Source organism: Zea mays, chromosome 10 (genome assembly GCF_902167145.1).
Source record: "Zea mays cultivar B73 chromosome 10, Zm-B73-REFERENCE-NAM-5.0, whole genome shotgun sequence".
In the NCBI taxonomy this organism is placed as follows: domain Eukaryota; kingdom Viridiplantae; phylum Streptophyta; class Magnoliopsida; order Poales; family Poaceae; genus Zea; species Zea mays.
Window position 1 is genome coordinate 108,534,514 of NC_050105.1, and position 12,491 is coordinate 108,547,004.

Genomic DNA, 12,491 nt, shown 5'->3' on the forward strand with positions numbered 1-12,491 from the left:
GGAGGATGCCTGAGGGGCTGCGGTGGTAGAGCTCCTTCTCATCTCCCAGCAAGACGAACGACTTGGCGCGCCGCGCCAACCGTCGAGCTTCGGCTCGGTCGGGGGGTAGCTCTCCTTGGTGGAGATATTGCAGGTACGGGGTCTGCCAGTTTTGATCAGGCGTGACCCCGCTTCGTTCCCCCCGACGTGCAGCGTCTCGCCCTCGGGGGCCGAGGGTACCTCGGGCTGAACCGAGGGTGCCTCGGGCCGAGCCGAGGGTGCCTCAGACTGTGCCGAGGGTACCTCGGGCCGAGCCGAGGGTGCCTCAGGCTCGGGCGTGTCGTCGATCTTGACGGAGGGTTGATGCAGATCTCGGGAGAAGACGTCCGGGGGAACCGTGGTCCGCCCCGAGGCTATTTTAGCCAGCTCGTCCGCAGTCTCGTTGTAGCGCCGGGCGATGTGGTTGAGCTCGAGCCCGTAGAACTTGTCTTCCAAGCGCCGAACCTCATCGCAGTAGGCCTCCATCTTCGGGTCGCGGCAGTGGGAGTTCTTCATGACTTGGTCGATGACGAGCTGCGAGTCACCGCGAGCGTCGAGGCGTAGGACCCCTAGCTCGATGGCGATCCGCAACCCGTTGACCAGAGCCTCGTACTCAGCCACATTGTTGGACGCCGGGAAATGGAGGCGTAGCACGTAGCGTCTGTGCTTCCCGAGGGGCGAGATGAAGAGTAGGCCTGCGCCGGCTCCTGTCTTCATCAGCGACCCGTCGAAGAACATGGTCCAGAGCTCTGGTTGGATCGGAGCTGTTGGTAGCTGGGTGTCGACCCATTCAGCCACGAAGTCCGCCAAGACCTGGGACTTGATGGCCTTCCGAGGGGCGAACGAGATTGCTTCGCCCATGATTTCCACCGCCCACTTTGCGATTCTACCCGAGGCCTCTCGGCACTGGATAATCTCCCCCAGGGGGAAGGATGACACCACAATTACCGGATGAGACTCGAAGTAGTGTCACAGCTTCCGCCGCGTCAGGATCACCGCGTACAACAGCTTCTGAACTTGTGGGTAGCGGATCTTGGTTTCGGACAGTACCTCGCTGATGAAGTAGACTGGCCTCTGAACGGGCAATGCATGCCCCTCTTCTTGCCTCTCAACCACAATCGCGGCGCTAACCACCTGAGTGGTCGCGGCGACGTAGATCAGGAGGGCTTCTCCGGCAGCTGGGGGCACCAAGATAGGCGCATTCGTGAGAAGCGCCTTCAGGTTCCCGAGGGCTTCCTCGGCCTCAGGGGTCCAAGCGAAGCACTCGGCCTTCCTTAGGAGGCGGTACAGAGGCAGACCTCTTTCGCCGAGGCATGAGATGAAGCGGCTCAGAGCCGCAAGACATCCCATGACCCTCTGCACGCCTTTCAAGTCCTTGATGGGCCCCATGCTGACGATGGCTGCGATCTTCTCCGGGTTGGCTTCGATGCCCCGCTCGGAGACGATGAACCCTAAGAGCATGCCTCGGGGTACCCCGAAGACACACTTTTCGGGATTGAGCTTCACGCCTTTTGCCTTGAGACATCGGAATGTCACTTCAAGGTCGGAAAGGAGGTCGGAGGCTTTCCTCGTCTTGACTACGATGTCATCGACGTAGGCCTCGACCGCCCGGCCAATGTGTTCGCCGAACACATGGTTCATGCATCGCTGGTACGTCGCGCCCGCATTCCTCAAGCCGAACGGCATGGTGACATAGCAGTACATGCCGAAGGGTGTGATGAAAGAAGTCGCGAGCTGGTCGGACTCTTTCATCCTGATTTGGTGATACCCTGAGTAGGCATCGAGGAAAGACAGAGTTTCGCACCCAGCAGTGGAATCCACGATTTGATCGATGCGAGGCAGAGGGTAGGGAACCTTCGGACATGCTTTGTTTAGACCAGTGTAGTCTACACACATCCGCCATTTCCCTCCTTTCTTTCTCACAAGCACAGGGTTGGCAAGCCATTCGGGATGGGATACCTCTTTGATGAACCCTGCCTCCATTAGCTTGTGGATCTCCTCGCCTATGACTCTGCGCTTTTCTTCGTCGAATCGGCGCAGAGGCTGCTTGACGGGTCGGGCTCCGGCTCGGATGTCCAGCGAGTGCTCGGCGACATCCCTCGGTATGTCGGGCATGTCCGAGGGACTCCACGCGAAGATGTCGGCGTTCGCGCGGAGAAAGTCGACGAGCACTGCTTCCTATTTGGGATCGAGCTCGGAGCCGATCCGGACTTGCTTGGAGGCATCGCTGCTGGGGTCGAGGGGGACAGACTTAACCGTCTCCGCTGGCTCGAAGTTGCCGGCATGACGCTTCACGTCTGGCACCTCCTTAGAGAGGCTTTCCAGGTCGACGATGAGGGCCTCAGACTCGGCGAGGGCCTCGGCGTACTCCACGCACTCCACGTCGCATTCGAACGCGTGTTTGTACATGGGGCCGACGGTGATGACCCCGTTGGGGCCCGGCATCTTGAGCTTCAGGTAGGTGTAGTTGGGGACGGCCATGAACTTCGCGTAGCATGGCCTTTCCAGTACCGCATGGTAGGTTCCTCGGAACCCGACCACCTCGAACGTCAGGGTCTCCCTTCGGAAGTTGGAGGGTGTTCCGAAGCAGACGGGAAGGTCGAGTTGTTCGAGGGGCTGGACGCGCTTCTCGGGAATGATCCCATGGAAAGGCGCAGCGCCTGCCCGGACCGAGGACAGATCGACACGCAGGAGCCCGAGAGTCTCGGCGTAGATGATGTTGAGGCTGCTGCCTCCATCCATGAGGACCTTGGTGAGCCTGACGTCGCCGATGACGGGGTCGGCGACGAGCGGGTATTTCCCCGGGCTCGACATGTGGTCGGGGTGGTCGGCTCGGTCGAAGGTGATGGGCTTGTCGGACCAGTCTAGGTAGACTGGCGCCGCCACCTTCACCGAACAGACCTCCCGACGCTCTTGCTTGCGGTGCCGAGCCGAGGCGTTCGCCGCTTGCCCACCGTAGATCATGAAGCAGTCGCGGACCTCGGGGAACTCTCCTGCCTGGTGATCTTCCTTCTTGTCGTCGTCGCGGGCCCTGCCACCCTCCACGGGTGGCCCGGCCCTGTGGAAGTGGCGCCGAAGCATGACACACTCCTCAAGGGTGTGCTTGACGGGTCCCTGGTGGTAGGGGCACGACTCCTTGAGCATCTTGTCGAAGAGGTTGGCACCTCCGGGGGGTTTCTGAGGGTTCTTGTACTCGGCGGCGGCGACAAGGTCCGCGTCGGCGGCGTCGCGTTTCGCTTGCGACTTCTTCTTGCCCTTCTTCTTGGCGTCGCGCTGAGTTGGCGCCTCGGGGGCATCTTCCAGTGGGCGGCCCTGGGGCTGCTTATCCTTCCGGAAGATAGCCTCGACCGCCTCCTGGCCCGAGGCGAACTTGGTGGCGATGTCCATCAGCTCGCTCGCCCTGGTGGGGGTCTTGCGACCCAGCTTGCTCACCAGGTCACGGCAGGTGGTGCCGGCGAGGAACGCGCCGATGACATCCAAGTCGGTGATGTTGGGCAGCTCGGTGCGCTGCTTCGAGAATCGCCGGATGTAGTCCCGGAGAGACTCTCCCGGCTGTTGCCGGCAGCTCCGGAGGTCCCAGGAGTTTCCAGGGCGCACGTACGTGCCCTGGAAATTGCCGGCGAAAGCTTGGACCAGGTCGTCCCAGTTGGAGATCTGCCCCGGAGGCAGGTGCTCCAACCAGGCGCGAGCGGTGTCGGAGAGGAACAGGGGGAGGTTGCGGATGATGAGGTTGTCATCGTCCGTTCCACCCAGTTGGCAGGCCAGCCGGTAGTCTGCGAGCCACAGCTCCGGTCTTGTCTCCCCCGAGTACTTTGTGATAGTAGCTGGGGGTCGGAACCGGGTCGGGAACGGCGCCCGTCGTATGGCCCGACTGAAGGCCTGCGGACCGGGCGGTTCGGGCGAGGGACTTCGATCCTCCCCGCTGTCGTAGCGTCCTCCCCGCCTAGGGTGGTAGCCTCGGCGCACCCTCTCGTCGAGGTGGGCCCGACGGTCGCGGTGATGGTGCTCGTTGCCGAGGCGACCCGGGGCCGCAGGCGCTGTGTTGCGCGTGCGCCCGGTGTGGACCGAGGCTTCCCGCATAAATCGGGAAGTCGCGACACGATGTTCCGAGGGGTACCCCTGCCTTCGGGAGGCGGAGCTCTTGGCCCGTCGGACCGCGGCGCCTTCCAGGAGATTCTTGAGCTCTTCCTAGATTCGCCGCCCCTCGGTGGTTGATGGCTCTGGCATCGCACGAAGAAGCATTGCTGCTGCTGCCAGGTTCTGGCCGACCCCACTGGATGCGGGTGGCGGCCTGACCCTGACATCATCAGCGATGCGGTGCTGGAAGCCCTGGGGTAGATGACGTATTTCTCCGGCCGGAGGCTGACCCGCCCATTCCTGCCCGACGTCCCGGTGGATCGGCTCAAGCGCTCCTGCCCCCTCGTCGAACCTGGCCTGCACCCCGTGGATTTGCTCGAGCTGTGGGTCGTGACCCCCCGCCGGAACGGGGACCACAGCTAGCTCCCGTGGGATGTCAACGCGAGGCACCGGCCTAGGGAGATCACCGTCCTCCGGTATGCCGAGATGGTTGCCTTCGGAGGGACCCCCTAGATCGACGTGGAAACATTCGCGGCTTGGGCCGCAGTCCTCGTCGCCGAGGCTGCGGCTACCGTCGGAACAGTCGGAAAGGCAGTAGTCGCATGCGGTCATAAAGTCCCGCATGGCACTGGGGTTGCCGAGTCCAGAGAAATCCCAGCAGAAGTCGGGCGCGTCGTCTTCCTCGGACCCAAAGGGCCCGTAGGTCGAGACGTCCGTCAGCCGGTCCCAGGGTGACCGCACACGATACCCCAGAGGGTTTGGACTCGCCTCTACGAGAGCGTCCGCCAAAGCGAGGTCGCTTGGCGGTTCGAGACTGAATCTGAAAGGCGTGAGATGGGAATCGGTCGGTACCTCTTGGTCGACGGGCGGCGATGAAGTCACGTCGGGGACTGACCGCACCGTCGTCTCAGGTACGAGGGTGACATCAAGCAAGCCTTTCGCGAGCACGCTGGCGTCGTCCGTTTGCTCGGAATCGGCGTGTTGCGGGGAGACGGCGCTCGTCTTCGTCTCAAACGCGAGGTCGATGCCCGACGCGCCCCCCGTTGGGGTGCTGGCGCCGTCGACTCGCTCGACAGCCGACGAGGCGCTGCCTCCTGCTTGGCCTTGGTTGCCCCGCCTCCTCCTCCGTCGGCGGGGGAGAGGACGGGGTGAGCTCGAACGTTGTTCTTCCACCACGCGGGGAAGACGTTGTCGACTCCGCCGCCGGCGGGCGGGCTGTCGGCCGCCATTGTCGCTGTCGCACGACGGTGGAAGGAGCATCATGTCGTAGCTGCCGTCGAGGGACATAAACTCAAGACTCCCGAAACGGAGCACCGTCCCGGGTTGGAGAGGTCGCTGGAGACTGCCCATCTGGAGCTTGACGGGATGTTGTTCGTCAACACGCAGCAGGCCCCTACCTGGCGCGCCAACTGTCGACGTTTCGAGACCGGGGGTCCCTTGGCCGACGAGTGAAATGTCGCTGCGTGCCCCAGCCCAGATGGGTCGGCGCGAGGCCGAGCGCGAAGGGGGGGAGAAAGGTGGCCGGAGACGGGCGTGAGAGAGGTGGAAATCCCGTGGCCTTCGTGTTCGTCCCGCGCCCAGGTCGGGTGCGCTTGCAGTAGGGGGTTACAAGCGTCCACGCGGGTGAGGGAGCGAGCGGCCTTACGCGAGCGCCTGTCTCGTCCTCGTCCCCGCGCGGCCAACCCTCTGTAAGAGGGCCCTGGTCCTTCCTTTTATAGACGTAAGGAGAGGATCCAGGTGTACAATGGGAGGTGTAGCAGAGTGCTACGTGTCTAGCGAAGGAGAGCTAGTGCCCTAAGTACACGCCGTCGTGGCAGCCGGAGAGGTTTTGGCACCCAGTTGGTGTGATGTCGTGGCCGTCGGAGGAGCGTTGGAGCCTGGCGGAAGGACAGCTATCGGGGCGGTTGAGTCCTTGCTGACGTCCTCTTGCTTCCATAAGGGAGCCGAGAGCCGCCGTCGTCAGGGAGCGTGCGGGGCGCCATCATTGCCTATCTGGCGGAGCGAGCCAGATGGGACGTCGGTCTTGTTCCCCGTAGCCTGAGTCAGCTCGGGGTAGGGTAATGATGGCGCCTCCTGTTGACGTGGCTGGCCCGCGCCCTAGGTTGGGTGATGTGGAGGCTCCTCCGAGGTCGAGGTCGAGTTTGTCTTCCGTGGCCGTGGTCGAGTCCGAGCCCCTGGGTCGGGCGAGGCGGAGACCGTCGGCTGAAGCCAGGGCTGAGTCCGAGCCCTGGGGTCGGGCGAAGCGGAGTTCATCGTCTTTTGGGGCTGAGCCCAAGTCCGAGCCCTGGGTCGGGCGAAGCGGAGTTCGTCGTCTTCTGGGGCTGAGCCCAAGTCCGAGCCCTGGGTCGGGCGGAGCGGAGTTCGCCGTCTTCCGGGGCTTAGCCCGAGTCCGAGCCCTGGGTCGGGCGGAGCGGAGTTCGCCGTCTTCCGGGGCTTAGCCCAAGTCCGAGCCCTGGGTCGGGCGGAGCGGAGTTCGCCGTCTTCCGGGGCTTAGCCCGAGTCCGAGCCCTGGGTCGGGCGGAGCGGAGTTCGTCGTCTTCCGGGGCTTAGCCCGAGTCCGAGCCCTAGGTCGGGCGGAGCGGAGCTTCCTATGGCGCCTACGGCCGGGCCTGACTGCCTGTCAGCAGTCGGAGCGGCGCAGGCGGCGCTGTCTTTCTGTCAGGCCGGTCAGTGGAGCGGCGAAGTGACGGCGGTCACTTCGGCTCTGTCGACTGAAGGGCGCACGTCAGGATAAAGGTGTCAGGCCACCTTTGCATTAAATGCTCCTGCGATTTGGTCGGTCAGCGTGGTGATTTGGTCAGGGTTGCTTCTTGGCGAAGACATGGCCTCGGGCGAGCCGGAAATATGTTCGCCGCTGGAGGGGGGCCTCGGGCGAGGCGGAGATCCTCCGGGTCGGCTACCCTTGTCCGAGGCTAGGCTCGGGCGAGGCGTGATCGAGTCCCTCGAATGGACCGATCCCTGACTTAATCGCACCCATCAGGCCTTTGCAGCTTTATGCTGATGGGGTTTACGAGCTGAGAATTAGGAGCCTTGAGGGTACCCCTAATTATGGTCCCCGACAAGTAACAAGTTTGAATAGGACGATATCAGTTTCTAATGTGGTATTTGATTACAGTTGGACTTAAATAAACATGGTTTGACGTTATCGGTCATCGTTCACATTATAAATATGTGAACTAAACAACATCTTAGATGTGTCTAAGTACGAAATTGACAAATTGTCCTTGGTCCTCTCATTCAGAGGTCTCTGAATTCCTTACTAAGAGATCATGTTCATTTGCTAGGGAACGAAGTGATGAAGCCAAGGACAAAAGAGGGCGTGGTTTTCAAGGATTTCTTCATTGTTGGGGTTTAGCTTCCTAGTTCAAGACATAACACAGGAAATATTGGATGCATTCAACATCAAAATGCACCACTTAACACCGAATGGAATATCAAAGATAACACTTTTTATCTGGGTTATTAAGTCACAAGAGAGTTAACTTCGAATGTTGCTACTTTCTATGCTCTAAAATCTGAATGAGATGCACCGTCAATTTAAAAACCACATCATTGAGGGAGTTAAAGTGATCGGCTACTTAAGGTGTTGCAGCGTCAAACCGTGCCACGGTGCAAAGCAAATTGCATTTGCTACGAAGAACAAATGACATGGTGACTAAGGGGGTGTTTGAATGCACTATAATTAATAGTTAGTTAGCTAAAAAGTAGAATTAACTAGCTAATAAATAGTTAGCTAACTTGTAGCTAATTTACTAAAAATAGCTAATAGCTGAACTATTAGCTAGAGTGTTTGAATGTTTCTAGCTAATTTTAGCCACTAACTATTATCTCTAGTGCATTTAAATACTTTTTAAATGGAGTGCATGTGCCCATGGTTGAGAGGGATCGAAGTGGTCGGATGTCGAAGAGGTTTCCCTTGGTACAAGGATGGCCAAGAATGTCTTCGAGAACAACTCTTATTTCAAAAAATGTTGAGAAGGCTTATAAACTCGCGTCTAAGGACTAAATGGTTGGAGAAGGGTTAAATAGCCTGTAGAAATTATCCTAGTTCCTAGTCACCTAAAATTATCGCTAGAGCAAAGTTGATTAGAATAAAAGGTACCTGAAAGCGTATACTTGCTTTAGCTCTAGTTTAACCCTATGCAACCCCCTAGATATTTCTAGTAGCTTGATCTTTAGTTTATAATGAATTAAGCAAGTTACTTATGACAAGAGATATCAACCCGAAGCAATTGTTGCTAGTTACAATCTACTCAAGCTAGTTGCGCATTATTGTGGTAATGACATCAGGGTACCTGTTAGAGCACGCCTCTGTGGAAGGTTCTCAAATTGATAAATTCCCGCTGTCTTTGCGTTTGTTTCAGGAATAACAGGCTGAGCTTTGTTACTAAAGCTTCATCTTCGTAGAATCGTAGTTGATGGAAAAAGCAGCAACTTCGTCGTTGTGAGTATGCCTCTAGCAACAGGAAAACGAGGAGGGACAAAAGAGATGTACGCCATATGTCTTGTGGGGGCAAATACGAGAATACCCTGCTAGCCTTAGCAGGCTATGTAGATCACGTGGGGTATATACTGATGTAACTACACCTTAGGGCTTGTTCGTTTTGGTGATAATCCACATGTATTAGATGGGATTGAGCCGGTTTAAATCCATAACAAGTCAAAATACATCTCAATCCCACCCAATACACTTCAATACACATGTAATATCAATAACCGAACAAGGTCTTAACATTTGGTGGAGAGCTTGTCTCAAGTACGATTGGCTATATGCAGACTAAATTAAATGCTTGCTTGACCAACTCCTTTTAATAATCTAAGGTATGTATGGTTGCAATGACAGGACGAGACGTGATGAGACGATCACTCAAATAAGGTCAAGAATTGGGATATTACTATCCCAGTGTTGTCCCTAGTTATCTCTTAAAATTGGAGGGACACGAGAGTACGGCAGATGACGTCCTGTCCTGACTGTCCCACAAACAAATGGGCAGAGGCATTACATACATATTTCTTTGTTGGACTAACCCAACAACTAAGCTCACTAATAGGCAGGGGCGGATTCAAGGGGTGGGCAAGGTGGGCCATGGCCCCACCTTAATTTTTTAACCCCTTATACCTAGGTTTAGGTACACATCAAAATAAACAAATTTTTGTATAGTTAGTGTGGACAAATCTAATGAAAACTAGGTTTTGATCTATTTTTCTGTCGACGCTTCACTGCTTAGTCTACTCTTCACCTGAGCCATTTGATTCTCTTCCCTAGCGCAAGCCCAGTTGTGGCTCACTCGCTTCTTCGGTCATCGACTGACCAGTAAGTCGGTGACCTAACCCGCCCGACGCAGCGCACCTTGCCTTCTCATCACTCATCAGCTTGTCGTCTCGTCAGGATCCTATAGACAACGTTGATATTTTGACTCCTAGTCCGCACTAGCAGATGGGCAAGTTGTTGGTGGGACCGTGGCGTCACCTGTCCCTCGCTGACTCATTAGAGTCCCATCGCGCCGTTGCAACACGACAATGGGTGTCGCTTGCCGTCACCGTCATCTATCGCTACCTTGCTTCCTGCACTCGCTCCTCCTAGCTGTCGTCGTCTCACCAACACCATCTCACGACAATTTCGATGACTCGCCAGAACGACGCGCCGATGCGGCTGCTCCGCCCTAGTGCCTCGTCCTCAGTCAGTCCACCTATTTTTTTCTCTCTAGCTCTCCTTTTGGTAGCCAAAAAAGGTTTTTTGGTATTCATATCATTTTGGAAACACTAGATATTATCATTAATCTATATTTATGGTCTAGTCTAGTGATTTGTCTCTTGTACTGTCGGCCTCATCTAGAATTTTGTTCTGCGTCCGCCACTGCTAATAGGCCCGCTCGATATATTTTGCGGGGACATGCCTTCATGTTATCATACTACCTCATCCTTTTGCACTAATGCTCTTAATAATCACTTTCACCGTACCACTACGCTTGAGCCATTTTGTCCGGTTGATGTAGAACAGTTGAAAATAGTCTAGTATGAACTCATGAGGATTGGCGATATGATCGATGGCAGTAAGTGACTCCGTCGCCTGGTCGATACCGACCGATTCCAGCCTCTAATGTTGGGCTACTGACCGCCTGCTGTCACATGTTTATTTTTTATTGGTCCACGTCATTTTGACGCATAAAAAATTAGAAAAACCATAAAATTCTTTAAAAACAATATTTATGAATTATGCAACTTTTATTTGTATAAATTATTTAATTTTATTTCGATAATACAATGTATTTCATTTCAAATAAGAGTTTGTAAGAAAAACTACAAGTCACTGAGATGGTTGTAGGCTCACGACAAAGATTGTGGACTAGAGCGTAGGCTGATGGTGGTAGATACAGACCAAGCGATAGTTGATATGACAGTAGATACTATCGGTATGATAATTAGGGGTACCTAGATTACACCCCCAAAACACGCTTAAACCCTAAGGACATCATCAAAGTACGTTGCAGCAATCAAGAACTTCGCCTCACCCAAGGTCCCCCTCAGGGGTCTTCCCAAAACTCCGCCTCGCCCGAGCTCGATCTCGGACGGGGCGTGCGCACGGGAGAATCTCCGTCCCAACCGAGGTACCCTCACCCCAGGACAACAGAGTCCGCCTCGCCCGAACCTATCTCGGACGAGAAGGACAAAACCTAGAGCAAGGCTCACCCGAAGGCCGCTGGGGGATAGCAACATTCAATGCGCGTACCTACCCCGCTCATGCTTGCGTGCGTACAGCATCAACAAGACCACGGTCTTGTCAAAGATTCACCAACTATGATCACGGGTGCGACCACTGTATGCGAAGAGCTTACCGGTTTGTGTTCCATCAATGCCCTTCTGACTGACATGAGAGTTGGGTGATTAGCGAAAAGAAAAGCACTAGCCACGAACCAAGGAGCAGTGTGAATCGAACAATGCATGAAAATGAATGATTGGCTTCTTGTCCTGCACCTGCCCCTTTTGCCAATCTAGTAAATTGGACCTCAGATCTGATAATGGCTAGTTGATACATACGGAGTTATAAGGTCGTCTGTCAACCCTTGATAGGACATGTAATACAACAGGGACACAAACCTGCCCTCGAGCGCAAACTCTGTCTCACCCGATGCAGAACTCGCCCTTGAGGCAAACTTCGCCTCGCCCGAGCCTGGACTCGGCTACCTGCTCCCTCGCGAATCTCGGAAAGGGCTCGGTCATGACCTCGGGCGGACTTCTGCCTTGCCTGAGCCTGGTTCTGCCCTCGATATCTGTGACGGAGGACGCCCCCAACGTCATCAGATATAGTGGAGCTGACACACCCCTTAAGAAGCTTTTTCCCATGCTTAGCACTGTGTCAACCACTATGGTAGAGGCATTTGGGCAACCCCTCGCTAGGGGAGCTCGGGTACATGACTGAGCCCTCACTATGGTAGGGGCATTTGGGCAACCCCTCGCTAGGGGAGCTCGGGTACATGACCGAGCCCTCGACCTCGTCTCTCAGCAGAAACCAAACAGGCGCAAGTATCTCTATGCATTAAATGACTCATACAAAAATCAATATAGGTCTTAACATTCTCTTATCATTAGTACAACTGAAATAAATGAGAGGTAAAATATGGAATTAATATGGTTTAGTCCTGTTTTAGTCATTCTTTGAGAAACTAGGGACTAAACCAGTCTAGTCTATATTTTAGTCTCAGCGTTTGACAATTTAGAGACTAAATGTGAGTAAAATGGAGGGACTAATCCAACCAAACGTGACATTAGTTCGACAAACGTGACATTAGTTCGATGACATTTCTCTAATATAAAAAGCTTAGCTCGTGGTGGATAAGTAGACATATTCCAGATTAAATTCCAAATATAAATCACCATGACCAATAATAAATAATCTAAGTGTATGTTACCTAACAAGTAACCTAATAGGTTAGCTAACTGGCCAATCATATAAATACAGCACACCTCTACCTTAACAGATAAACTGAAGTATGAAGTCAAATCGGATGATGCGTACTGATCAGACATCCTGGTAGATGATATGGGTGAAAGCAGTAGGGTCAACAACGTTGAAGCAGCAGGGTCGACGAGAAGAACGCGAGCAGTTGCGTGAAGACGCTTCCCAAAAACCTTATTCGCCCTCTCCCGGTGCAGGATCTCGAAGGCGACGGGTTCCGGAGACCTGCTCTCATGATCACAGTTGTACGTCTGCGCTCGGGATGAAGAGAACTATAGCAGCAACACAGTAGTAAGCAGATGCAAACCTAACTCATGTTGGATTATGGCGATGGCTGGCAGTGCCATATATAGGGTCACGTCCGCGAATCGATAGGCTCACGATCCGATCTAATCATGATCCGGTAAGGTTGCGATGGGATAAGTGAAAGGGAAATGTG